This window comes from Lithobates pipiens, unplaced genomic scaffold, assembly GCF_037356315.1.
Source record: "Lithobates pipiens isolate NorthernLeopardFrog02 unplaced genomic scaffold, aLitPip1_a1.2 Scaffold_10, whole genome shotgun sequence".
Lineage (NCBI taxonomy): Eukaryota > Metazoa > Chordata > Amphibia > Anura > Ranidae > Lithobates > Lithobates pipiens.
Window position 1 is genome coordinate 88,416,687 of NW_027507686.1, and position 26,287 is coordinate 88,442,973.

Below are 26,287 nucleotides of genomic sequence, written 5' to 3' on the forward strand. Positions count from 1 at the left end.
GTTTTGAACTTCCCCTTTTAACCCACACAACCTCAGGTAAACATATTTTATGTTTTATCTATTTACCCCCTTTCTCCCTCCATCCTTCCCTCTCCCCCTCCTCCTCCTCCCTTTCCCCCTCCTCCTCCCTTTCCCCCTCTTTTTCTGTATAAGGATCTTGGCCGTTGGGGTCTCGAGAGATTGTCACTGCTCCCCCTATCTTTCTGTCCTAGGATAAACCTCCATTCTGACCTATTATTGGAGGACCTCCTCGGATAGATACTAGTCCTCTGAGTTAGCGTTTTTTTACACACTCCACTTTTTTACATTTCTTATTCGCACAATTTACTTACTATTGTTTGACTATATGACTCTTGATCTCACTTTATTCTGTCTCTACTCCCCTCTTGGTTCTTGCCCCCCTGGGGTAATTGTAGACTCACGATCTATGAATGCAGTATACTACAATATTTCCTTTAAGATTTAACGATGCCCCCTTAAATGTCCTTACGTTAAACGTACAAGGTCTAAATATCCCACAAGCCAACTAAAGTTTTTCACTCCTTGGCTTCCTCAAAAGCACATGTTGTATGCCTCCAAGAAACCCATTTCACAGCTAAGGCTACCCCTAAATATTTTGGTTCAGCTTGTCCCCAAGTTTTCATAGCCTCTGACAAAATGAAACAAGAAGGGGTGCTAATAGCGTTTCATTGTACTACACCCTTTTCTCTTCTGACAGAGATCCAAGACCCAGAAGGTCGTTCTCTTATACTCACGGGATATCTATTCGATTCTCTAATTACAGTGGTATCCTACTATGCTCCTAACAAAACTCCATCCTCATTCCTCTCCCATTTATTACTGGTAATTGATACTAATAAAATGGGCACACTTTTAATCTGTGGAGATTCGAATCAAGTCCTTTATCCTTTTTTAGATAAATCACCAACTCCTATTGCATCTAGTTCTCAATCTCATAAGTTCCAACAACTTCTTCAACAACACTTTTGTCTGGATGGCTGGATCAGATCAGGCTCCAATTTACTTTTTAGTCTCAACCCCATAAATCATTATCCCGTATTGATCACATTTTGATCTCAATAAGCATGACCCCTGAACTCCTTTCTTTATCTATTATTTCTTTAACATGGACTGACCACTGTGCTGTACTTTCAACTTTCACTTCTCTAGTACCCAAAACACAAGATTCTACATGGCATATTAATGACTCAATTCTATCTAATCCATCACACTCCTCTGATCTAGAAATAGCCATAAAAGATTACCTGGCCAATAATGAGAACCCTGATATATCCCCACTGACCCTATGGGAAGCTCATAAACCTGTTCTCCGTGGGGTTTGTATACACCAAGCCTCATTTCTTAAAAAAGAGAAAATACATCTAAAACAAAAATTAGAAGCAGCATTTAATACATGCCACACAATCTTTCAATCCAATCCTACCCCATATCTAAATTGGAGCTTGATAAAGCACATTTAAACCTTGACCTTTTTTTATCAAAATCTGTAGATAAAATGTTATGTAAGTCTAAACATACATTTTATATTAAAGCAAATAAACCAGACACGCTTTTAGCCCGAGCACTTAAACTAAATTGCCCCTTTAAACCGATTTGACTGAAATGATCTCATGATACATTTACTAGTAATCCAGTAAAGATCCTCCACACCTTTCAAAAACATCTTGCCTCCTTATATAAAAAGGAAGTATCTTTTGATCAAAATTTAGCAGAATCGTTTTTTTCGCATATCAACTTCCTTCTATTCCTTTAGCCTAACATGATTGTCTTGAAAGCCCCATTATTTAGATTAAATTAGCAATTAACTCTCTTAAACCAAATAAACGTTCAGGCCCAGATGGCTTCTCTGCCCTATACTATAAGAAATTCTCTCACATCCTTGCTCCAATGTTAAAAAACGCATTTAATTTTCTCCTTAACGACCAATCCTTTTGCCCCGAAACATTAATGGCTATAATTACAATGATCCCCAAACCTCAGTCACTTGATACATCTTGTTCTAACTATAGACCCATATCATTGCTCAACCTTGACATTAAGTTGCTAGCGAAAGTCTTAGGGATCCTCTTAAATAGTGTAATAGGTTCTTTAATAAAGACCAGGTCAGGTTTATCCCACAGTACCAAGCGGCAGATAATGTACGCAGGACTACTTTACTAATTCAAGCAGCTAAATCACGACAAATACCCATCTGTCTTTAGATATCAAAAAAGCATTTGATACAGTTTTGTGGCATTACCTAGATTTTGTCCTAAAGCATTGGGGATTTGGTCCTCATTTTCTTAGCTGGGTCTTCTCATTATACAAAAATCCCAAAGCTTATGTTAAATATGCTGGATATAAATCAAACCTATTTGACATCTGCAGGGGTATGTGTCAGGGATGTCCACTCTTTCTGACATTTTCACTGCCAATTATCCTCCAATTTTGTGTCAAATATCTAATCTTCTTACACAATGGTCCTCTCTACCATTATCTTGGATAGGCAAAATTCACGTAATAAAGATGGTTATACTGCCCAAAAATCTTTCTCGAATTTTACCTATCCCGGTTCCTGCATACTTTCTCAGAATACTACAATGTAAGTCATCAACTTTCATTTGGGACTCCTTGAAACCCCGTTTGCCCGAGGAGACATTACCTTCCAAAGCCCAAAGGGGGACTAGGGTTTCCTAATTTTAACACTTATTACTATGAATGCAATTAGCCCATATCCCTAATATCGTGCAAAACGTGAAATTACACTTTGGGTTGCGCTGGAATCAATAGATTGCCACCCACTTTCAATAACCAACCTTGTATGGTCTAATTCCTCCAACCATAAAAAAAGAAAAAAATCATATAACTAAACATACACTAGCCATTTGGGATAAATTTAAATTAGTAAATGGACTACAATCTCCCCATATACCTGTTTTATAATTTCTTCAAAATTCACTTTTCTATTCTGCTTGGTCTTCCCCTAAATCTTTTAAAGCAAGGGCCTCCACTAATTTAACTCTACTCTGTGAACTAGCATGCTCTACTTCATTAAAAATTTTCCCCGACTTATGTGAAAGTCACAAACTTCCTAATTCAGAGCTCTTTCGATATCTTCAGGGTAAAAAAATGTTTATGCACTATATATAAGGAATACTTCATTTAGATAAATTACCATGCTTTGAAATATATATGTAAACATGACCCACACACTAACGGACTTATTTCAACTCTTTACACTCATCTTATTGCTAAACCCAACTCTGACCCACCATCATATGTGGCTAAGTGGTAGATGGATCTTGGGTTTTCGTTGGAAGCAGCCAATTGGGATACGATTTGGATCATAACTATGTCATCCTCACAAAACATAGCTGCCTTAGAGACAAATTACAAAGTACTCACACAGTGGTATTTGGTCCCTGTCAGAATAGCGAAATATGCTACAAGCTATTCCCCATCTTGTTTTCGTGGCTGTGGTGATCTTAGATCACATCTTCATACTTGATGGGATTGGTAGCAAAAGATTCCTGGAAAGATGTATTTCTTATGATTTCAACACTGTTTGAAATCCCTATCAATCATGATCCTACAATAGCACTTTTATACTTAAAACTGGCCACTCTCTCCTACCACCAATTCAATCTCCTATTGCCAAAGCTTTGAAATCCTCATCTTTAATAATTACTGAAACTAAAAACAGAGTCAATCAAGCAATGATCCATGCCAACACAGAGGCTATAACTCAAGATAAAATATCCAACTTTGAGAATATATGGAATCCCTGGGTGACTCACTTTTTGCCTTCCAATTTTGATGCTTCCCTACTAAGACCTTGGTAATCTTGATTTATACTTCCATTCTCTGCATTCATGGTATGTGTTTATTATCATGTACTAACCCTGGGGACCCCTACTACCTCTCATTTCTTTCTTCCCTATCTATTTTTTCTCCTATCTAACATTACTTTTTCTTTTAGCTTCTTTCTCTCTTTTTCTTTTCTCCACTATTCTCTCTCTCCCCTTTCAATCTACTCGTTATATAGTTCTGGTAGCAGAACTTTTATTTCCTTGGTTATCATTATACCAATTGTACATAGTTCCAATATGCAGTATAAGATTTTAGATTCTATAATATATATTTTTTTTATTTAAAAATGATTCTCTTGATAATAATTAAGACCTTTTCTTTTTTTGTTTTTTGTCTGAGGTCATCTTAAATTAACCTGGTTTAATTTGATTTTATCCTCTGTTATACAATGTATGACTCAATCTTTTGAGTAGTTAGATCCATGCTAAAATTGTTTTAGTTAAACTACTTTTAGTTTATGTTGGAACTACAACTCAATGTTATTTCCATATATTTGATCTTTTCTTTTGCTGCCACCAAATGTACTTATGTATACTAATTGTTAAAACTCCAAAAAAATTGACAAGAAAATGTAAACTGTGAGCTTATCCTAGCTTCCCAAGTAATTTACTGATATGTAACAAGCAAAGATTCTGCAGACCGAGACATAGATGGTGCTTTATAAACAAATGTACTGTGTGCTGATTGAAACCAAGTCTTATATAAAGAGATTGAAATGATCAATCGATTTGCACCAGACTGCTGTAGCAACCTGCTTTAACAGGTGCTTGGAACATTTTGAATTAATGTGAGACATGTCTCAGATCAAAATGATTCATGATGCTGCATTAATACAGCTACAGGTGGAGGATAAGTGCTAGATAGTTTGAGTGTTCCTTGCCTTTCATGCTTATTGGAGATGAAACGATTAGGCATAATGACCAAGGTCATTTTGGAAATGGAGGAAAAGCAACCTGTCAGAATTGAAAAATGGAACCTGTTATACTTTACTGGGTAAACAGCCAGTGATACTAAGAAGTCGAGGGTTGGTGTTTTATTCTCCTGTTTTTCAGCCTTGGTTCAGGAAGACAGGTCTTCTAATACAGGAAATTAAGTAGCCACAATCAGGCATGCAGCTTGCCGAGTGGGTAAGCTGTAAACTTCCCCTTTCTTCTGTGCGGAACCTTGGAGCTAAAATAAGATTTATAAGGCCATGGCACAGAAATTATGGCAACAGGGCTTCCTTGTTGGGCACATTTTAGGTAGTTCTTCACAAGCTTTGATCTTGTATTGCAGATGAGGAAGTAGTTTGTTATATCAGGCAAAAAGATGGGCGTTTATTCACTAAAGCGGCGTACAAAATCTGTATGGTAGCCAATCAGCTTCTAACTTCAGCTTGTTCAATTAAGCATTGACAATGAAACCTGGAAGGTTTATATACAAAGCTGCATCAGGTTGTGCAGGCTCCAGAAAAAAAAAATACTCACCAGCTTGTCAGTCTTGGTTCTGGAAGGCAAGTCCTCTTCTCATACAGGAAACCGTCAGGCAGTTGGCTGAGAAGCAAAAGTAGTAGGGCTGTAAGGCTGTGCTATTACCTCAGTGAGGCTTTACTCTCTTGGACCTCTTTTTTGTATAAAAATAACAAACGTGTTATACCTACCTGCTCTGTGCAGTGGATTTGCACAGAGCAGCCTGGCTCTTCCTCTTCTCTGTTGCCCCTTATGTACTCCTGGCCCATCCCTCCTGCCAAGTGCCCCCACAGCAAGCAGCTTGCTATGGGGCAACCGAGTTGCAGCTCCCGGTGTCTACCTTGCCCCCTCTCTCTCCGGATTGGCTAGCTGACTTTGATTAATGGGGGGGAGAGTCTCAGACAGCTGAGACACTCGTGGACATTGCTGGACAGAGATGGGGCTCAGGTAATTATTAGGCCTATTGTACACTGCTCCTGGTAAATGGATGTTTAGGAGTAGTTGGGGCGTTTTTTTAACTGCCCGTGAACTCTCCTCTGTTATCTTATCAGTTAATGTACACAGGGTCGTTTATAGTAGTTTCTAGAAAGTTGAGGAAATGCTCTCAGGACGAATGTTCAGAGGTATTTGAAACGGCAAATGCCTGTAACAGCTTGTAAATGTGTGCAGACACGGTAAATCACATTTAGCCATGTTTTGTTTACAGGAGTTTTTCAATTTCGACTTTATGAAAAAAAAAATCTTTATTTTTATTTTTTAATGCAAACACGACTAAATGTGGCAAAACTGACGTTTTAAATGTCGGTTACCATCTGTCAAGTTAAATCGTTCAGAAGAGGTTATAAAAACATCCCCTGTACATGAAGCCTGAGGGGGGCTGTTGCACACAGGTTTTTATCTTAATGTTTTCTATGCATTAAGATTAAAAACCTTCTGACTTTACAACCCCTTTTAAGTGAATAACATTGATTATCTTGTTACAATGGCATCTGAAAGTGGGTGGGATATATTCGGCAGCAAGTAAACATTTTGTCCCTGAAGTTTATGTGTTAAAAGCAGAAAATTGGGCATCGCAGTTTGTTCCGCATGGGGCTGCATAGCCACAATATGTCAGGGTGGCCATGCTAGCCTGTGTCCACAGTCAAAAGTGCATACAGTGGGCAGGTGAGCATCAGAACTGAAGAGAGAGGGTGATGCGCCAACTAAGTGTAGTATCCCAAAGCTTTTATAAATAGGCAGGATTAAGAACACTTAAAGAATAAATTATAAAAATAGGTTGAACTGTAAATGGATCTCTGGGTTGTAATCCAGGCGGCCGCCATGGTGGGTGTAATGGATGAGTTCAACGGCTCAGTGTGGGGAACAGGGAGGCAATGTCTAGAGCCTCCAGGAGTTAGGAAGCCGCACTCTGACTGCATGGATCGTCCCACGGCTATGATGTCACCAGCTGGGACAGAGCATCAGAACTGAACCATGGAGCAATGGAAGAAGGTGACCTGGTCTGAACAATCACTTTTTTTTTTTTACATCATGTGGTTGGCTAGGTGCATGTGCGTTACTTAACTGAGGAAGAGATGGCACCAGGGTGAAGTAATGGAAGAAGGAAAGCCAGCTGAATCAGTGTGATGCTTTGGCCAATGTTCTGCTGGAAATCCTCTATCCTTCTATTCGTGTAGATGTTACATTGACACATATCACCTACAAAAACAGTGTTGCTGACTAAATACATCCCTTTGTGCGAATGGTATTCCCTGATGGCAGTGGCCTCTTTCAGCAGGATGATGTGCCCTGCCACACTGCAAAAATGGTTCAAGAATAGTTTGAGGAGTACATCTACAAGTTTGACGTGTTGACTTGGCCTCCAACTTCTCCAGGTCTCGGTATAATTAAGTATTTGTGGACTATGCTGGATAAACAAGTCCAATCCATGTAGCCTTTACCTCGCAACTTACAGGGCTTAAAGGATATGCTACTGTCAGCTTGGTGCCAGACACAACAGCAGACCTTCAGAGGTGTAATGGCATCATTGAAGGGTCTTGGCTGTTTTAGTGGTAAAAGGGAACCTACTTAATATTAGCTTGGGTGTTTATAAAGTTATGGCTGATTGGTGTATAGCAGAAAGGCAGTACTAGTCAAGTCAGATGAGCTAGGGTGAGGAGAAAGTATGGAAACGTTTTCAAGTGTTTGTGCCGGGTGTGTAGGTCGTTTCTGGGCAATCAAATGATGCGCATCTACTATAAGACTGTTCATATTTACGCTCCCTGTGGTTTAATACATGCCCCTGCCAATAAATAGTAAAATAGAATTAGGTTACACAATTTCTGCAGTGCGATGTATTTTAAAATTGCATACACTGCAATTTGTACTGGTATGGTCTGTAGGAATGAATAGTATAAGACACACTTTACAAGTGTTACACAGTGCCCATCGAATGTGTATCTATGTTTTTAGAGACCACTGTGTAATTTCATGGAGTTTCAAAAGAGACGTGTTGATTATCATATTTCTGTTTTTAAAGATTTTATAAAGCACTCTTTTGAATGACAAATTAATATTTTATCTTTAGTATCGATGCTATGATGTTTTACACGTTGCTCACATATTGTTGCATAAGTATCTTTCATAGTCTAAGCACTGGAGGAGACTTTGCTCTAATATACCCATATAAATAAACATTCTGATCTGTAGAGTACTATTTAGCAGTAAATCATTTTTTCCCCCACACTACACTGCACATGCTGTGTTTGTATGATACAGATTATCTAAATGGCTTTAAGCATCCTTTCAGTGTTCAGATGGATGAATTTTACGGGGTAATTATAAATTCAAAAATAATTGCAGTTCTGCTCAGAGTTCTGAATAATTCATTGCTATTCTAGTCTTAGAGTCAGCACCCCCATGCTCCAGTCAGGTTCCATAACGATGGCCTCACTCCAACTCTCACTGCATTATTTAATGTGTATGATAAGAGCAAGCTGGGAAGTTGCATTTCCAATGCATTTTCTTTTGTTTAATAGGACTCTGTGCTTTGTAACAACTGCAAAATTGTCTGCACCACTTGTTTTGCACATCTTTATCTCTGCATTTCTGTACAGTTGTACAGTTTGGTGCAATGCAGTTTGAGTTCCTTTTATACTTTTTATAGGGAAGTAGAGTGCAGTAGAGGTTAACTTACTTGTGAGAGGGGTTTTATATTCAGGGAACTCTTGGGAGCCCTGCTTAGGCCTTTCTCTTTGGTAAACACGCCTAAGGCTCTGGGACTGTGGTTTCCTCTAACCCTAAACTAGAATGCATAATTACAAAGCACTAAGAAACCAAGCTGTTGGGAAAAAAATTAAAAATTAGCCACTGATATGAATAATAAAAACACTAAAAGACTGAGCTAAGACTTATTTGCTATTGAAAAAGTGCTAAAATGTAAGTCCTAAAAAAAATTTGAAAACCGACCAGCTGAAATAATTATATATACATTATATATCCATATTCTTTATATGAATAGTGTTTGTCTTAATTCAATCAAGACAACTGAATATTTTGTGGTATATATTCATATGCCTATCTAGACATTTTTTTATCATTAACATTATGTATTTGCTTGTTCTTGTAGTTGTGATTCGGGGGGGGGGGGGGGTTGCTGCCCCCAAATTACATTGGCTGTTTTTATTGGAGATATTTACCATTTTACCATATTTTAAAATTATCTTTTACTCTTTTATGCAGTTTTGGTCTGGTGCTCTTATATTTCTGTTGGCATTCGGTTGTGCTTTTGATCCCAGGCCCTGAACTTGGATGTGTGTAGGCAGCACTATAGCTGGGAAAAGCTGTTTAAATGGTGAAAAGTGACATTTAAAAGGACAACGTGCCTTGTGCACGTTGTGGACTAAACCCAAATAGGCTCTAAAATTCATAGCAAGATGGTAAAGTGTGTCATACAGCTGATGCTGGCCAGTGTGCAGATGCAGACCTCCCATGAGGAGGCCCTGCATTGCAAGAGAGTGCCCACATTTTGACAGTCCTGCTTGTTGCTCAGAACAAATCCATGCAAACACAGGTGACTGCCTTGCAGGAGGTGGTCTATCAGCTCTTTCAAATAGATCAAGCACCCGTTGCCACTTGCTAACCAGGCAACTGTGAGGTCCAGCCACTAACTGCAAAGTTGAGTTGCGGCTTGTTAAGAAATTACTGCACCAGGAGGATCTTTCTGCTCCCAAAGTTGTGGAGCTGGTGATGATGGACACTAACATATTTTGATAGTTCTTGACTATTGGCATTATATCCAGAGAGTGTTCCTCTCAGAAATACTTCCTCTAAGCCCTTGTACACACGGTCGGACATTCCGATGGACAATGTCCGATAGGACCATGTTGTCGGATAATCCGACAGTGTGTGGGCTCCATCGGACTGTTTCCGTCGGAATATCCGATGGACCAAGTTTTCCAGCTGGGCTATAAAATTTTCAGACAACATGATCCGATCGGACTTTGTCCGATCATGTGTAGAGAATTCCGATCGGACAAAGTGCCACGCATGCTCAGATCAAATTCCTAGACCAAAGCCATTGGCTACCAGCCTGAACGTAGTCCCGTCCTAACGAAATAACATCATCACGTTAAGTACGATCGGATTTTCTGACAACTTTGTCCGACTGTGTGTATGCAACAGTTTCGGGCAAAATCTGACGGATTTGGTTGTAGGAATGTCCGACTGTGTACAAGGGCTAAGACAATCTCATGGGAGTGGTTTCATATGTTCTCAAGAACAGGATTTCCCAAGAAGTTCCTAACTGACCAGAACACCCCTTTCATATTTAAGTTGATGGCAGACTTGTGCAAACTGTTCCCAAAATAATAGGTTTTGAACTTCTATCACCCGCAGACTGACTGAAAGAGACATGGGAATGCAGGATACCCCCCCCCCCCCCCCCCTACAAATTACAAATAGAGCAAAGTATGTGAAAATAGTGCTACATATACGAAGCTGCCACCTCCTCTCAGGTTCCGGTTCGACATACAGCCTGGGCACACCAAGGGGAAATCAATGTAAGCTGGCAGCATGTAGAATTCCATGCTTTCCTCTCTTGAGTCCCTGAAGCGCCGTCCCAAATTGAGGAGGCACAACATAGAATTCCAATACTTTCTTAAGTTCATGAAGCTCTGTCCTTAATGTAAGTCAGCCGCACATAGAATTCCACGCTCTCTCTCCAGAGTCCATAAAGCTCCACCGAGTCTTTCCATCTAAGCTAACATTTCAGCTGCAACAGCTCAAAAACTAAAGGGATTCGCTCCACTCACCTCCACACTCCCCCCATTACACAACATCCCCTACAAATGAGGCTTTCCCACCAAACTTATTGTCACTTTTCAAGGCAAGGATACCACAATCCTCCACCTCAAACAAGGCCTCAAGCAGCATTTGGGATCTAAGTTCACCTGCGGGTTCAAGCTCAGCATGCCACAATTCTCCATCTCATGTCTAGGTATATTATTTTTCCTTTTTGTGCGCTCCACCCAAAGTAAGGGCGGGCTATGCACTTCATAGTTAGTAAGGTTGAATAAACTGGTGTCCATCCAGTTCAACCTGAGTGTTTACAATTGTCCCTATCCCTGTACATTACACACTCACATTGGTCCCTACCAAGGAGCCCGCAATCGAAGGTCCCCATTCATATACTAGGGCCAATTTTGGACAGAAGCCAATAAACCTTCCTGCATGTCTTTGGTTTTGTGGGAGGAAACCGGAGTACCCGGCGGAAACCCGCGCAGGCACAGGAAGAACATGCAAATTCCAGACAGGTAGAGTCGTGGTTGGGATTCGAACCAGCGACCCTTCTTACTGCTAGGTGAGAGTGCTAACCACTACACCACTGTGCCGCCCATAAATCATGTTCTTCTCACTCTTTGCTCTCTTCTTACTTTTCCACCCCTGTTCTTACTTTTCTGCTTCTGAAAGCTTGTAGGACAAATCCTGTGTTTATTCTAATGCTCACTCGACATCTCATTTTATTTTACTTTTGTGATTCACAAAAAGGTTATGTCTCCCTCATTGTTATTGATGTATACTGTAACTATTGCAGCTATTTTATAGCCCTATATGTCACATAAAAAAAAATTCTCCCTACACGTCAATGGGCTCAACAGCCCCATTAAACATTCTCTTTTCTGGAAGGAAGTGGTCTCTTCCAAATCAGACATTATTTGTATCCAAGAAATGCACTTTTCTGCTTATAAAGCACCTAAATGCCTCCAGCCGAAATTTCCCCATCTATTTTTTGCACATGCAGAAACCAAACGAAAAGGTGTAATGATAGCAGTCTGTAATGCAGTCGCCTTTCAATTACATGCCTTAGAAGCTGATCCTAACAGCTGTTTCCCCATCCTTACAGCATCCTTCAATTATCACCTAATAACATTAGTCAATATATATGCCCCCAATGCCCACCAAAAAAACCTTTTTTAAATCCCTTTTAAGCAAACTGCAACCATACAGATCCAACTCTATTATACTATGAGGGGACTTTAACAACCCTCCATGGACTCCACTAAAACTTCTCATAGAGCTTCCTCTTTGCTCCCTAATTCTTCTTGCCATAGAACATTTTTTTTTTATGCCTGGAGATGCCTCCAGGCATCTAAAGAGATTATACCGTATTTATCGGCGTATAACACGCACACGCAGTTTAGGAGGGAATTTTAAGGAAAAAACTTTTAGGAGGGAAATTTAAGGGAAAAAAAACGTACATTTAAATGCCCATCAATGCAGCCTTATCAGTGTCCATCTGAAGCCTCGTCAGTGTCATTTGCAGCCTTGTCATGCAGCCTGTCCGTCATTGCAGCCTTGTCATGCAGCCTGTCCGTCATTGCAGCCTTGTCATGCAGCCTGTCCGTCATTGCAGCCTTGTCCATAAAGTATATTCCAGAATCAACCTCTTTCTTTTTCATACATCATGGGGCACAGAGTCAGGCTAATATTCATTACCTGTTGGGTTATACTCCATCATTAGGTGAATGGACACTGGTAGACCAAAGATCTTCAGACAGGAAGTGATCCCCTATATAACACCTCCCTTACCGGAAGTACTTCAGTTTTTTACCAGTGTCTGCAAGGTGGATGGCACAGTTTGTTTGAGCTCTCTGAGCTTCAGATCTCTAGTCCCACAAACGGTTACAAAAATGAATCAAGGGATTGATTGATCGAATCCATTTGACACAGGCTTTTATGCTTAGATAAATGGTACCCAAGCCTTGCAAAGAAGACTCAAGATCCTGTGAGGTTTTGCCTGTAACATGGCCTCCGGGCGCTGGACCCTGTGGAGTGGAAATCCTGGACACTACAGCTCTAAGGCATTTCCTGCAGGGTGTTGTGTAGGTCCAAGGGAGTGGATCCTAAACATGAAAGAGTATCCAGTCCTTGAAGGTCTAAGTGACAGGAACCCGCCGTGAAGGGTGAAGATTGGGCCCTTGGTTTCTAAGTGGCCCTGGGCCTGGACGGATAAGTGAAACCCCTTTATTTTATTATTGTGGAGTGTCCCAGTGACTGTAACAATTAGTCAAGCTAGCTAAAGGCTGGACAACTGTGTGCGGTGACCATACGGGGGAGTTCTGGGCTAGCTGTGGGTACTTGTAAAGTGTACCTTTTTTGTTTGGCTGTTTTGTACCTGTATGACAGTGTGCATTTCGCGTTGATTCGCCATGGCGCACGTGCGTTCGCAAGCGCGCCGCTGGGCTCAGCAGTTTGGTGGCCATGGCACACGCGGCTTCCCCACAAATGTGCTGTAGCCTTTATCTGGGCGCATGGAGATTTTGCGTCTTGCGCGAATACAGTCACGCACGCTCACTGGGACCGCACACCTGCATGCACACACATCAATAGAGTGAAAAGTTTGTTAAAAAATGGAGCATGCCAGCCGTTGATGCACCAGTCTCTTCTTTAAACAAGAACTTAACTTGTCTGTTAGATAACGCACAAGGCTTGAAAGACCCTGTTGACAAGAAATTGTAAGTATTATTAAAAGCTTCCTTTGGCCAGTTCAGCTATTCAGCTAGCTGTTGCAGCAATTGGTATTTGCCTGTCTGTAAAGGATCAGGTCAAACGGCCTGATAGGCCTAACCAGGAGGATGATCTGCCTGAAAGTAAGACAGATATTCCTCGAGCACTGTGTTTTGCTGTTTACAGGATTCAATACAGCAGATTTCCCATCTGGCTCTCTTGTCTGTACATATGCGCAGCCTTTTATGGCTTAAGAACTGGTCAGCCGAGCTTCCTTGTAAAAAGTTATTGGCTGGTTTCCTATTTCATGGGGAACGTTTATTCGATGATCACCTGGACAAATATATCCAAAAGATTTACAGATGGAAGAGTTCTCTACTTGCTGTGAAGAAAAGAATATCTCTCATTTAAAAACCCAGGGACTGCTTCCTCAAATGTATCAGCACCAGGGCGGTTCTGCCGCCAACAGGGCGCTAGGGCCAGGGGCAAGCCGCAAGGCCAGGGCCAGAAAAGGCCATGTCCAAAATTCTTCTAAACCTAGCATCAAGCCCTCCTTTTGAGGGGGCGCCACCACTCCATCGGGTGGGGGGAAGGCTGCTGCACTTTGCGGACATTTGGAAAACAACAATTCAGGACGAGTGGGTCACCTCAATTATATAAAACTGAAGTTACGGGGGATTCCCCCTCAGAGGTTTCTAAGATCCAGCATTCCCTCTGATCCTCCAAAAAGAAACCTTATTGTTTCAGGCACTACATCATCTAGTACATCAAGGAGTGATTGTAGAGGTTCCTGTATTCAAAAGGGTTTTACTCAAACCTGTTTATGGTTCAGAAACCAAATGGGGACACAAGGCCCATTTTGGACCTAAGGTACCTGAACAAGTATCTATTGATACAGTCCTTTCAAATGGAGTCTGTCTGCTCAGTAGTAAATTGGCTTTGAGTACAATCAGAGGTCAGGTTTCGGCCCTATCAGTATTCTTCCAAAGGCCTTTAGCCTCTCATTCACTGATCCAAACCTTTTATGCAAGAGGAAATTCGCTTGCTTCTCCCCCATTAGGTCACCTATGTGTCCTTGAGACTTGAACTTGGTGCTGTCTGTGTTACAGAAATAACCATTTTCAACCTATTAAGGAAATTCTATTATGCTTTGTACACATGGTCGGAAATTCAGATGGAAAAGGTCCGATCAGATTATATTGTCGGAAAATCCGATTGTGTGTGGGCTCTATCTGACTTTTTCCGTCTGAAATTCTGATGGAAAAAAATTGAAAGCAGGCTCTCAAATTTTCCGACAAAAAAATCCGATCTGACTTTTTCCGATCGTTTGTAGAGAATTCTGATCGGACAAAGTGCCACGCATGCTCAGATCAAATTACGAGACCAAAGCTATTGGCTACTTGCCTCAATGTAGTCCCGTCATAAAGAACGTACGTCATCACATTCCGAACGATTGGATTTTCCGAAAACTTTGTCCGACCGTGTGTATGCAACTCCAGTTTAGGACAAAATCCGTCGGAAAAAATCTGACGGATTTTGTGGTCGGAATGTCCGACCTTGTGTACAAGGCATTAGACTTGCTGTCACGCAAGCTAGCCTTCCTGATGGCTATTACCTTGGCTAAAAGGGTATCAGAGTTGGCGGTCCATTCATGCAGGGAACCGTACTTGATCCTTCATCATGACAGAGCCGTGTTATGACCTGTTCCATCCTTTTTGCCAAAAGTGGTGTCAGCCTTTCATTTAAATCCGGATATTATTTGGCCTTCTTTTTTCTCTCTGCCTCGTTCGGCGGAAGATAGACGACTGCATTCTTTGGACATTGTCCGGGCAGTCGAGGTTTATCTGTCTAGATCTGCAGAAATCCAAGGATCAGATTTTTTTTTTTTTTTTTTTTTTACCAAAAGGACCAAGAAGGGGCAGGAAGCTTCCATTGTCAATTGGGTCCGTCAGTTGGTCATTCAGGCCTACAGTCTGAAACATAAAGCTTCTTCCTTTAGCATGAGAGCTCATTCTACCAGGGGTGTAGGAACCTCTTGGGCTTTTCGCCATCAGGTATCTGTGTCTCAAATTTATAAGGCTGCTACCTGATCTTCAGTGAATTTGTTCACAAAATATTATGAAGTGGATGTTCGAGCAGGCAAGGATTAGGCTTTTGGCTGCAGTGTGCTGCGGGCTGCCGTGTAAGTTCTGATGGCTATTGTTTGGCAGGGTGTCTCCCTCCCCTCAAGGCTATTACTCTGGGACGTCCCAGCAGGTAATGAATATTAGCCTGACTCTGTGTCCCATGATGTATGAAAAAGAAAATGGGTAAATACTTACCTGTAAAATCCTTTTCTTTGAGTACATTATGGGATGATGTTCTCAAAGAAAAGGATTTTACCGGTAAGTACGACGTAAAAATCCTATTTTCTTGTGACAAATTTACATTACCTCTGCTTGCATTGGTGTAATCACTTGGTCTGACCATGCACCTATTCTCCTAAAATTGTCACCCTCTGCTAGTCAAGGATCTTCTTCCCCCTGAAAATGTATTGCCTCCATTCTCTCACTTTTAACTTATCGAAAGCACATCAATTCTGAAATGCACGCTTTTTTCAAAACTAACCAAGACTCTGACATGACCCTCCTATGGACTGCCCACAAGCCCTACATTAGAGGATTAATTATTAAGATCTCCTCCCATGAGAAAGAGCAATGCACGAAAACCGGAACTGACTTCACTGCTAAAATTTAACGTTTTGTACAAGTAGGCCACGAGGTCTACACCTTCAATACTCACACATCCTCGACTCTTTCCTTGAAATTTTTGCATCCTCCTTTGACATCGAGTAAAGGAAACATTTATGCCATTCTCTCCCAACCATCAACTGCAGAGAAAAACAGTACTATGGTACTCTGGAAACAAACACTTAACTTTGCTACCCCATATCTAAATGGCACACAGCAAATTCTCTACCTCATAAAACACTCTTGATGCAAAACACACTGGTAATCCCTGCAGAAGTTTAAATTCTAAACTATCCTTACCCATATCTTTATAGCAATCAGGCTATCCATTGCTCGCCAATGGAAACAACCTCTAACACCAGATCAGTTTAGTGGTTCATATTCTAAAAAACCTTGTTTTCTATGAATATGTTTGCTAAAGCCCATCTTGTAACAACAAAATGAATCTGTTACTGGAACCTATGGATTACATCCTAACTACACGTTAACTATCTGATTTTTTTCAATATCCTTTTAACAGGTCATTAACACCTGTTAAAAGGATACAAGAATCCCTGGGCGATGCCTATACATTACCTATAAAATGTAGTAAGGTAGTTTGTGTCTCTTGCAGGGCAGACCAAGGTAGAATGGAAAGAGGCAACATAGTCAAAAACAGATTGCCTTTTTAGGGCAGTATTCAAGTATGTAAACAAAACATATTTTTTAATATTTATCAACTTTTTTTTTTTCTTTTTTTTTTTATAAAAAAAAAATATATATATATATATATATTTTTACATACAGCGATGAGAGCAATAGAGTGTCACCATAGTAACACTGTACTACTTTGGGGAGGTGATCGGGATTTTTTCTTTTTTTTAGACATTTTACTATAAGCAACCATTTTTTTTTTCTGAAATCCAAATCCCAGATGGCAAGCAATTAAGCTGCAAGTTTGAAAAATACTTTCTAAGCTATTGTTAGACCTGCCAGGCTTCACACTTTTGTTGCACAGTTGCAGCAAGTTCGCATTGTATGACTTCAGATCAACTTTCTTTGGAAACATTCTGCAAGTCTGCTGCATGTTCTGGTTCAGTTATGTTGTGCAATAGTCACCCCATCACCGGAGTCACTGTGGCTAAATTTGGAAAAGTATCAACTAAAGCTTGTGATTCAAGTGCTCTGAAAGTGTACAACTTGGTAGTGAAATTGTGCAGCAAGTTAACAAGACTTACAATTCAACAGTGCCCCAAATTTGTGGCAAGTTATCCTTGCTATCTGGGATTGTGATTAGTTATGATTGGCGATTGGCTGCCATAACTAGCAGATGGGATGTGATCCCTGTGACCATTCACAGAGATCAACACAATAATACACAATGAATGGCACAAATCGAAGCCAAGCATATAGCTGTCATGTGATCTGTTGTGATTGGTAACAGCGATCACAAGGTACTGACAGTGGGCCAGTATACTGATTGGTCACCCGCTGTGTCATGGACACAACGGATTACATATCGCGCCAGAGCACTGCCCAATCCCCTGAGGATATCGTATGACATCCACCCAGAATAACAGGGATCACGTCTGGCAGTCTTTTTACAATTGGCCAGGCAGGAAGCAGTTAAAGATGGTTACTCCCAAGTTAATGGTCTTGATTAGTGTAGTATCTCACCACAGCCAAAAATGTTTTTTTTCTTTTACTGATGTTCTGTCCCATGTATATGTATTTTTCTCTTGTAATGAACTGTATCAGTTTGTTGTCTTGTAGAATGCTGACATCCAGTGATGGTTTAGGGTCCCTACACCTTGTTTACTTTTTGATTTGGTACCTCTGGCTTCTCTCTCTTCCTGTTCATTGTTACCCGTTTTTCCACGAAGATTAGACTGGGTCTTATATTCATTTTGGCAACAGACACAGTAGGGCTTTTTTCAGGGTAGGTCTTACCATGTAATGTAAAAAATATAGTGTAGCGCTTCAATAATAAGTGTAATCAACACAAATTCTATAAAGATAATAGTAGCAAAACAGAGATCACACAGAACCAAATGCCTAGAAATCAAAGTCCAACATAAAACAGTCATTCAACTGTGTTGATGGCGTAGAAGTGACCAAACCGTCACCTAGAAGGACAATGATGTACTGGACGAATGAGTTCATGCGGGTAAACTTGATTGTAAGCATCAAACTGAAAAGTGAATAAATACTTCTTACCGGAACGGTTGGACTCACACAGTCATATGACGGTTGAGTCTAGAAGGCTTGGGGTCACACTCTGGGACCAAAGACTGTAAGGAGAGAGGTCAGTTGGGCTGGTGCAGAAACTCCTGACGGTTGTAGGCTCGAAGGTGGATCCTTTCAGATGAAACCTCAAAGGTCAAGCCCAGACGCAGCTCACTGTACCAACAATCCTGCCACCCCCGAATGGAGAGGGAGGTACTCGTAAAATTTTACACCAAGGCAACGGAGAGGGGAAAAAAGAAAAAAAGGCTCCACATGGTGCGGGTCAAACAATATAAAAAAGTTGATTTATTAAAGTCAAAAAGATAATAAATTGACTTAGTGTTCACATAAAAAGCAAAATGAACTAAAAGCAATGTGGGGTACCAACAGCTCGCCCGACGCGTTTCGACATATGTGTCTTCAACTGGGGCATGTTGGAACCCACCACATTGCTAACAAATATATAGAGAATGAGGAAGAGGTCACGCCTAACAAGAGGCGGGGCATCCAATCTCAAACAGTCTCTTAAAGCTACAGTGTACAATTTGATCAAACCAAAGTCTACCAATTCAAACACTATAAACAGATACAAATAACATCCAAAAATGTCATTCATGCAGACTATTAGATAAGTATTAATGGCAATAAAATCTAAAATAAAAAATACATAAAAAGTAAGTCACCATACTCACTCGTGAGTAGCACTAAATAAACTGCATTGTTCACAGCCTAATCATATATATAAATACAGCATGATTCAATTCAATTGTAAAACATATGCAGAGAACACATCAAGTCCCAATACATAAAAATCAGACCTGCGTTGTTAGTTATACATTAAATATATTAGACCTTTGCAAAAAGCTGCCAGTTTGCATTTAGATTGTTCACAGCCTAATCAGATTTGTGAATTGCAATCCCAATGTACACACAAAGCACCTATAGAAAAAACATCCAATTCTAACACATACTATCAGACCTGCACTATCGATTGTACAGCGACTACACTATACTGTCCCAAGGGCGGACTGGTTTGTCTATATTAAAACAAAAATGGAGCTGTAACGTTCTCAGTGATAGTGTCTAATAAGGATCTATCATAATGTGATTTGGATGTCTCTTACTTGTTGTGCCAACAATTCATAACCTGGAAATGTGCATGAGTGCTCATGATGTTACTGCATACATGATGATCAGTTTCATACAGTTCAGATCGAGTGAACTGAAGTGTCATGACATGTAGTGACACAGACACTGTGCATGCGCAGAACGATAGACTTTTGGATTGGCCCTTTTGCTATCGTCCACGCCCATCGGCGTGTGACGTTTTCCATGTGCAAAATTGGCGCCAGATCTAAATGCCTCCCCCTTTCTTACACTGCTGTGAACACATACACAGCGTGACGCTTACACGCCCCCTTCCTGTTTTTTGTTTTTTCACATGAGCATCCAGTCGTTGATGCTCTTGTATGCACGCCCTGTCTCGTCCCTGTGTACCTATGAGCGCTTACGATGTTCGTTGTGGCCCGCAGAGTGGAACGCATAACGATGAGTGGGCTGGCGCTATGTTTTGTAGGACACCTCCTCCTTATGGTTTTGCCTGATGACATTTGGATATATACGGCTTTACTCTTAGATTTGAGTCTTTTCTAACCACTCCCATATTCAGTCACATGACACACACATTGAGTGACTGGTTTAGCCATCTCTGTGTCACTACATGTCATGACACTTCAGTTCACTCGATCTGAACTGTATGAAACTGATCATCATGTATGCAGTAACATCATGAGCACTCATGCACATTTCCAGGTTATGAATTGTTGGCACAACAAGTAAGAGACATCCAAATCACATTATGATAGATCCTTATTAGACACTATCACTGAGAACGTTACAGCTCTATTTTTGTTTTAATATAGACAAACCAGTCCGCCCTTGGGACAGTATAGTGTAGTCGCTGTACAATCGATAGTGCAGGTCTGATAGTATGTGTTAGAATTGGATGTTTTTTCTATAGGTGCTTTGTGTGTACATTGGGATTGCAATTCACAAATCTGATTAGGCTGTGAACAATCTAAATGCAAACTGGCAGCTTTTTGCAAAGGTCTAATATATTTAATGTATAACTAACAACGCAGGTCTGATTTTTATGTATTGGGACTTGATGTGTTCTCTGCATATGTTTTACAATTGAATTGAATCATGCTGTATTTATATATATGATTAGGCTGTGAACAATGCAGTTTATTTAGTGCTACTCACGAGTGAGTATGGTGACTTACTTTTTATGTATTTTTTATTTTAGATTTTATTGCCATTAATACTTATCTAATAGTCTGCATGAATGACATTTTTGGATGTTATTTGTATCTGTTTATAGTGTTTGAATTGGTAGACTTTGGTTTGATCAAATTGTACACTGTAGCTTTAAGAGACTGTTTGAGATTGGATGCCCCGCCTCTTGTTAGGCGTGACCTCTTCCTCATTCTCTATATATTTGTTAGCAATGTGGTGGGTTCCAACATGCCCCAGTTGAAGACACATATGTCGAAACGCGTCGGGCGAGCTGTTGGTACCCCACATTGCTTTTAGTTCATTTTGCTTTTTATGTGATCACTAAGTCAATTTATTATCTTTTTGACTTTAATAAATCAACTTTTTTATATTGTTTGACCCGCACCATGTGGAGCCTTTTTTTCTTTTTTCCCCTCTCCGTTGCCTTGGTGTAAAATTTTACGAGTACCTCCCTCTCCATTCGGGGGTGGCAGGATTGTTGGTACAGTGAGCTGCGTCTGGGCTTGACCTTTGAGGTTTCATCTGAAAGGATCCACCTTCGAGCCTACAACCGTCAGGAGTTTCTGCACCAGCCCAACTGACCTCTCTCCTTACAGTCTTTGGTCCCAGAGTGTGACCCCAAGCCTTCTAGACTCAACCGTCATATGACTGTGTGAGTCCAACCGTTCCGGTAAGAAGTATTTATTCACTTTTCAGTTTGATGCTTACAATCAAGTTTACCCGCATGAACTCATTCGTCCAGTACATCATTGTCCTTCTAGGTGACGGTTTGGTCACTTCTACGCCATCAACACAGTTGAATGACTGTTTTATGTTGGACTTTGATTTCTAGGCATTTGGTTCTGTGTGATCTCTGTTTTGCTACTATTATCTTTATAGAATTTGTGTTGATTACACTTATTATTGAAGCGCTACACTATATTTTTTATTTTACCTGTTGAACTTTGTTTGTTTTTGGTGTTGGCTGCTGTTGTGGCCGTTGTGGCCATTTTTTCACAAATTATAGCGCAGTGTTTTCCCTTTTTATACTTACCATGTAATGTGCTGTCTTCTCTCGCTCTCTCTCTACCTGGAATTCCCAGGGTGAACGGAGTTAAAAAGGCTTGTAAATCCTATAATCCACTCTATTACAGTAGTATATAATGAACAATCTGTGTGTTTCTGTTATATAATTGTGCAAAATACCTTTATTACTGTGAATTTTAAACTAGAGCTTATTTTTGGGATAGGGTTTATACTGCAGCCCTCCTGGAAAATAACAGGTAGGTCTTATTTTCAGGCTGAGTTTTATTTGCAGGGAAACATGGTAGTAATGTCCTAGCTAGACTCTCCCTTCTTCTTCCATGTTCCCTCAGTCAGTGGTAGTTGTTCAGAGAGAAACGGCTTAAAAAAGTCATCCAAAAAAAAAGCAGGTTGACGTGATATTTGGTGCACCGACAATAGTTTATATGGGCCAATATCTTTATTTGTCCAAGTAAAAATTGTCATCAGGACGGAAAGTGAGGGTAAGTCCAAAAGTTTGAGTTGACACAGGAACAATAATACAGTGGTCTTTACAATGGATACACTTGTTGGATGAGAATTTCAGTCGCATCTTATTCTGTCTATGAGAAAGAAAGGGAAATAGCTCAGACCACAATTAAAACTAGCAGGAGGTTTTAACCTTACCCCACTCTATCCAAAACTGAAGAAATAACAAAGTTTTGGCTTTAGACTTCCTTTAGAGAAAAACTCCAGGTTAATAATAAAGAGAGGCAATGTTTTTGAAATGATGAACAGTGGTCAGCAAATACAAACAAATAACATGTAATCTAGTTTCAGTGTGGGAGTCTCTATTCAGAGAATCCTGCTTTACTACATCAATGTTGATTTACAGTATAACTTACCCAATGTGCAGTATCTGTAGAAAAATCTAGTTTATACAAATTCAGACATACATCTCTATGACATACAGAAGAGAATAAATGGGTATAGAGAAAACATTTGAATTATTCTAATGGTGCATTTACTTACTGCTGTAGGGATGCCAAAAAGTTTTTCTTCCCTGAAAGCATCATGAAAATGGCACTGCGTCACTTTAACTTACAATTGCACGGTCATGCAATGCTATACCCAAACCAAATTTGCATCCTTATTTTTCCCACAAATAGAGCTTTTTTTTTTGGTGGTATATGATCTTTTTATTTTTTGTGCTATAACCGAAAAAACAGTGACAATTTTAGGAAAAACTAAATTTTATACTTTTTGCTTCATCACTTTAGGCCAGTATATATTCTACATATTTTTGGTAAAAAAAAATTGCAATAAGCATATGTTGATTGGTTTGCGCAAAAGAAAGATTGATGGCATTTTTTTTTTACTAGTAATGACGGCGATCTGCGATTTTTAGCGGTACTGCAACATTGCGGCGGAAAGATCGGACACTTGACACATTTTTGGGACCATTGACATTTATACAGCGATTAATGCTATAAAAATGCACTGGTTACTTTGTAAATGTCACTGGTAGGGAAGGGGTTAACACTAGGGGGCGATCAAGGGGTTAAATGTGTGTTCCCTCAGTGTGTTCTAACTGTATGGGATAAGACTGACTGGGGGAGGAGACCTATCATTGTTCCTACTTTGTAGGAACAAACGATAGGTCTCCTCTCTCCTGACAGAACAGGTATTTGTGTGTTTACACACACAAATACCCGTTCCGGCTCTTGTGCACATGTGCTGGCCAAGCGCATCGGGTTCCCTTGACGTGCAGCTGCTCTTAAAGGGCACGACGTACCCATACACGGTTTTGTACAGCTGTGCCATTCTGCAGCAGTATATCTGCGTGAGGCGGTTGGCAAGCGGTTAAGAGATGCCAGCTGCATACGTTGATATAACTTTGCATGTAGGAAGCACAATACCTGCAGGTAACCTTAGCAGCAAAAATAATAAAATTACTTGTAGAACCCTTGATGGCCAAAGTAAAGGTTTCAGAGGACAATAAAAGTGAAGCAAAGTGCTCGAGCAGAAACCCAGAAGGAATTGTCGGTGATGGCTGCAATATAAGCCCTACCCCCCAAATAAGCCCTAGTTAAAGTCCTTGTAGGTCTTATTTTCAGGGTGGGGCTTATTTGGGAGGTAGGGCTTATATTGCGGCCATCACTGACAATCACGCTAGGTCTTATTTTCGGGGAAACAGGGTAGTTGTACCTCTACTTAGACTACAGCTAGCCTGGAAGATCTGAGTTTGGACATACAGTACGAACTGCTGCACATTGCAGTATTTTTCCTAATCCTTCGATGTCCTGAGTTTTGTTCCCACAACCCCTGCAAAACAAGTTTATTACATTGAAATTTAAATTGTAAATGTTAGTAGCTTGTTTTCGCCAAAAGATAAATGTCTATTTGGGAACAGATCTTTATGCATATTTTTTTTCTTAAGAACTTTGTAGAGCATCCCTTTAAATTTCCTACAGTATGTACAAACCTTTGTGTTTACATACAGTTAATCTTGAAATCATGCTTCTTGCAATTTTTACACATTCTCTATCTGTTGTGATCAGAAATGTATGTTTAGTACACATTCAACCTATAGCAAGCACTTCTGTTTGTTTACATTAAATTCAATGGATAGACACTTGACTGTAAGCCTAAACTGATGTGTCCTGCTGTTATAATTACATAGTTACTAAACCTGAAAAAAGACACAGGCTCATAATAGATGTGATACCATTGTTAAGTAAGAACAAACTGTCTTTCCGGAAAGAAAATGTTTTGTAATGGTCTTCATACATCATTTTTTTAATGTAGCAAGCTGTCTCATTTTTTTTAAACCATTAATCCTGGTTTACTTGTTTTCTGTGGTTTGAAATGTGGAGTCTGTTTTCTCTGGAGCTATGTGTAAAGCAAAACCAAACCAATTTTATATAATGGGGGAGGTTTACTAAAACTGGTGCAGCTGTGGATTATGCAATATGAATTATTTACATAACGTGTTTATCAACGTATAACACACACCCCAATTTTAAGAGGGGAGTTTAAGGGAAAAAAAATTTCACAGCTTTCTTTACAGTACACAGTCCCCCTCCCCTTCACAGTACACATCCCTCCTCTCCAGTACACAGCCCCCCATCCCAGTATACAGCCCCCCCACCCCAGTATACAGACCCCCAGTCTCCTGGGTCAGTAATGCCAGCATTCTCTACAGTTAAGAAAAAAAAATCACTGCCAGCCCCTTCCACACTGCTTCTCCTGTGTCACTCGTATTGTAAAATGAAGCTTCCATATACCTCCATAGCTCTGTTTTTCCACTGATCTAGTCACATGACAGCTCTCTCTGACTTTACATAGATGGTCATATGACTGCTCTCCTCCTCCAATCTAAAGCTAAGAGGAGCGGGAGCAAGAGAGCAGCCAGAAAAAAATGAGCTTTTGAGATATTTACAAGCTTTGTTTTATAATGACACTGACATAGGAGGAGCGGTGTAGGCAGGGCTGGACTGGGACAAAAATGTGACCCTGGACTTCATCCAGGCCGACCCAGGGCACAACACAGCAGGGTACAGAGCCCAGCACATCAGGGCACAAGGCGCATCAGGGTACAACACACCAGGCCACATCAGGGTACAGGATATCGGGGTACAGAGCCCAGCACATCAGGGTACAGGACATCAGGGAACAGGTCACAGTACATCAGGGCAGAACACATCAGGGCACGTCAGGGCACAGTACATCAGGGTACAGGACATTGGGGCACATCAGAGCATAGGACATCTGGGCACGGGGCATATAAGGTCATGGGGCCCATCAGGGAATAGGACATTGGGGCACGGGGCATATCAGGTCTTGGGGCCCATCTGGGAATAGGACATCGGGGCACATCAGGGCATGGTGCACATCAGGCACATGGCACATCAGGGCACATGGCACATCGGGGCACATTATGGCACATCAGGGCTCGGGGCACATGGCTCATCAGGGCTTGGGGCACATTATGCCAAATCAGGGCACATGGCAAATTATGGGGCACATAGTACATCAGGGCACGGGGCACATCATGGCACACATCAGGGCACGGGGCACATCATGGCACACATCAGGGCACATAGCACATCAGGCCACATGGCATATTGGGGCACATCAGGACACGGGGCACATTGGGGCACATCGGGACACATAGCACATCGGGGCACATCAGGGCACATAGCACATTAGGGCACATAGCTCATTATGCTGCACATAGCACATCAGGCCATGGAGCACATGGCACATCGGGGGACACATGGCACATCGGGGGACACATGGCACATTGGGGCACATGGCACATCGGGGCACATCAGGGCACATGGCACATTATGGGGCACATCAGGGCCCATAGAACATCAGGGCACATGGCACATTATGGGGCACATCAGGGCCCATGGAACATCAGGGCACATGGCACCTCTGGGCACATGGCACATCAGGGCATTGGGGCATGGCACACATCAGGTCACAGGACCCATCAGGGCATAGTACATCAGGGCACAGGGCACATAGAACATCAGGGTATGGGGCACATTATAGGGCACATCATGGGATCTTACTAGCCAGCATGCAGAGTTGCGCAGGAAACATCTGTCTGTAAGTTCACTCTCATGTCACGCAGTGCTGCTCGCTCCCCGGCGGCCCCTCCTCTCTTCTCGTCTATCCCAGATTATCTTACAAGCCAATGGGGATAGACAAGAAGTGAGGAGGGGCCACCGGGGAGTGAGCAGTGCTGCGTGACATGAG

At 41.1% G+C, this 26,287-nt stretch overlaps 1 protein-coding gene across 1 annotated transcript in view; it reads left to right on the plus strand.

The window, feature by feature from the left end:
• PC (pyruvate carboxylase) overlaps window positions 1-26,287 on the plus strand; it is a 939,549-nt gene that overhangs the window by 738,744 nt on the left and 174,518 nt on the right. The gene's annotated exons all lie outside the window — the stretch shown is intronic.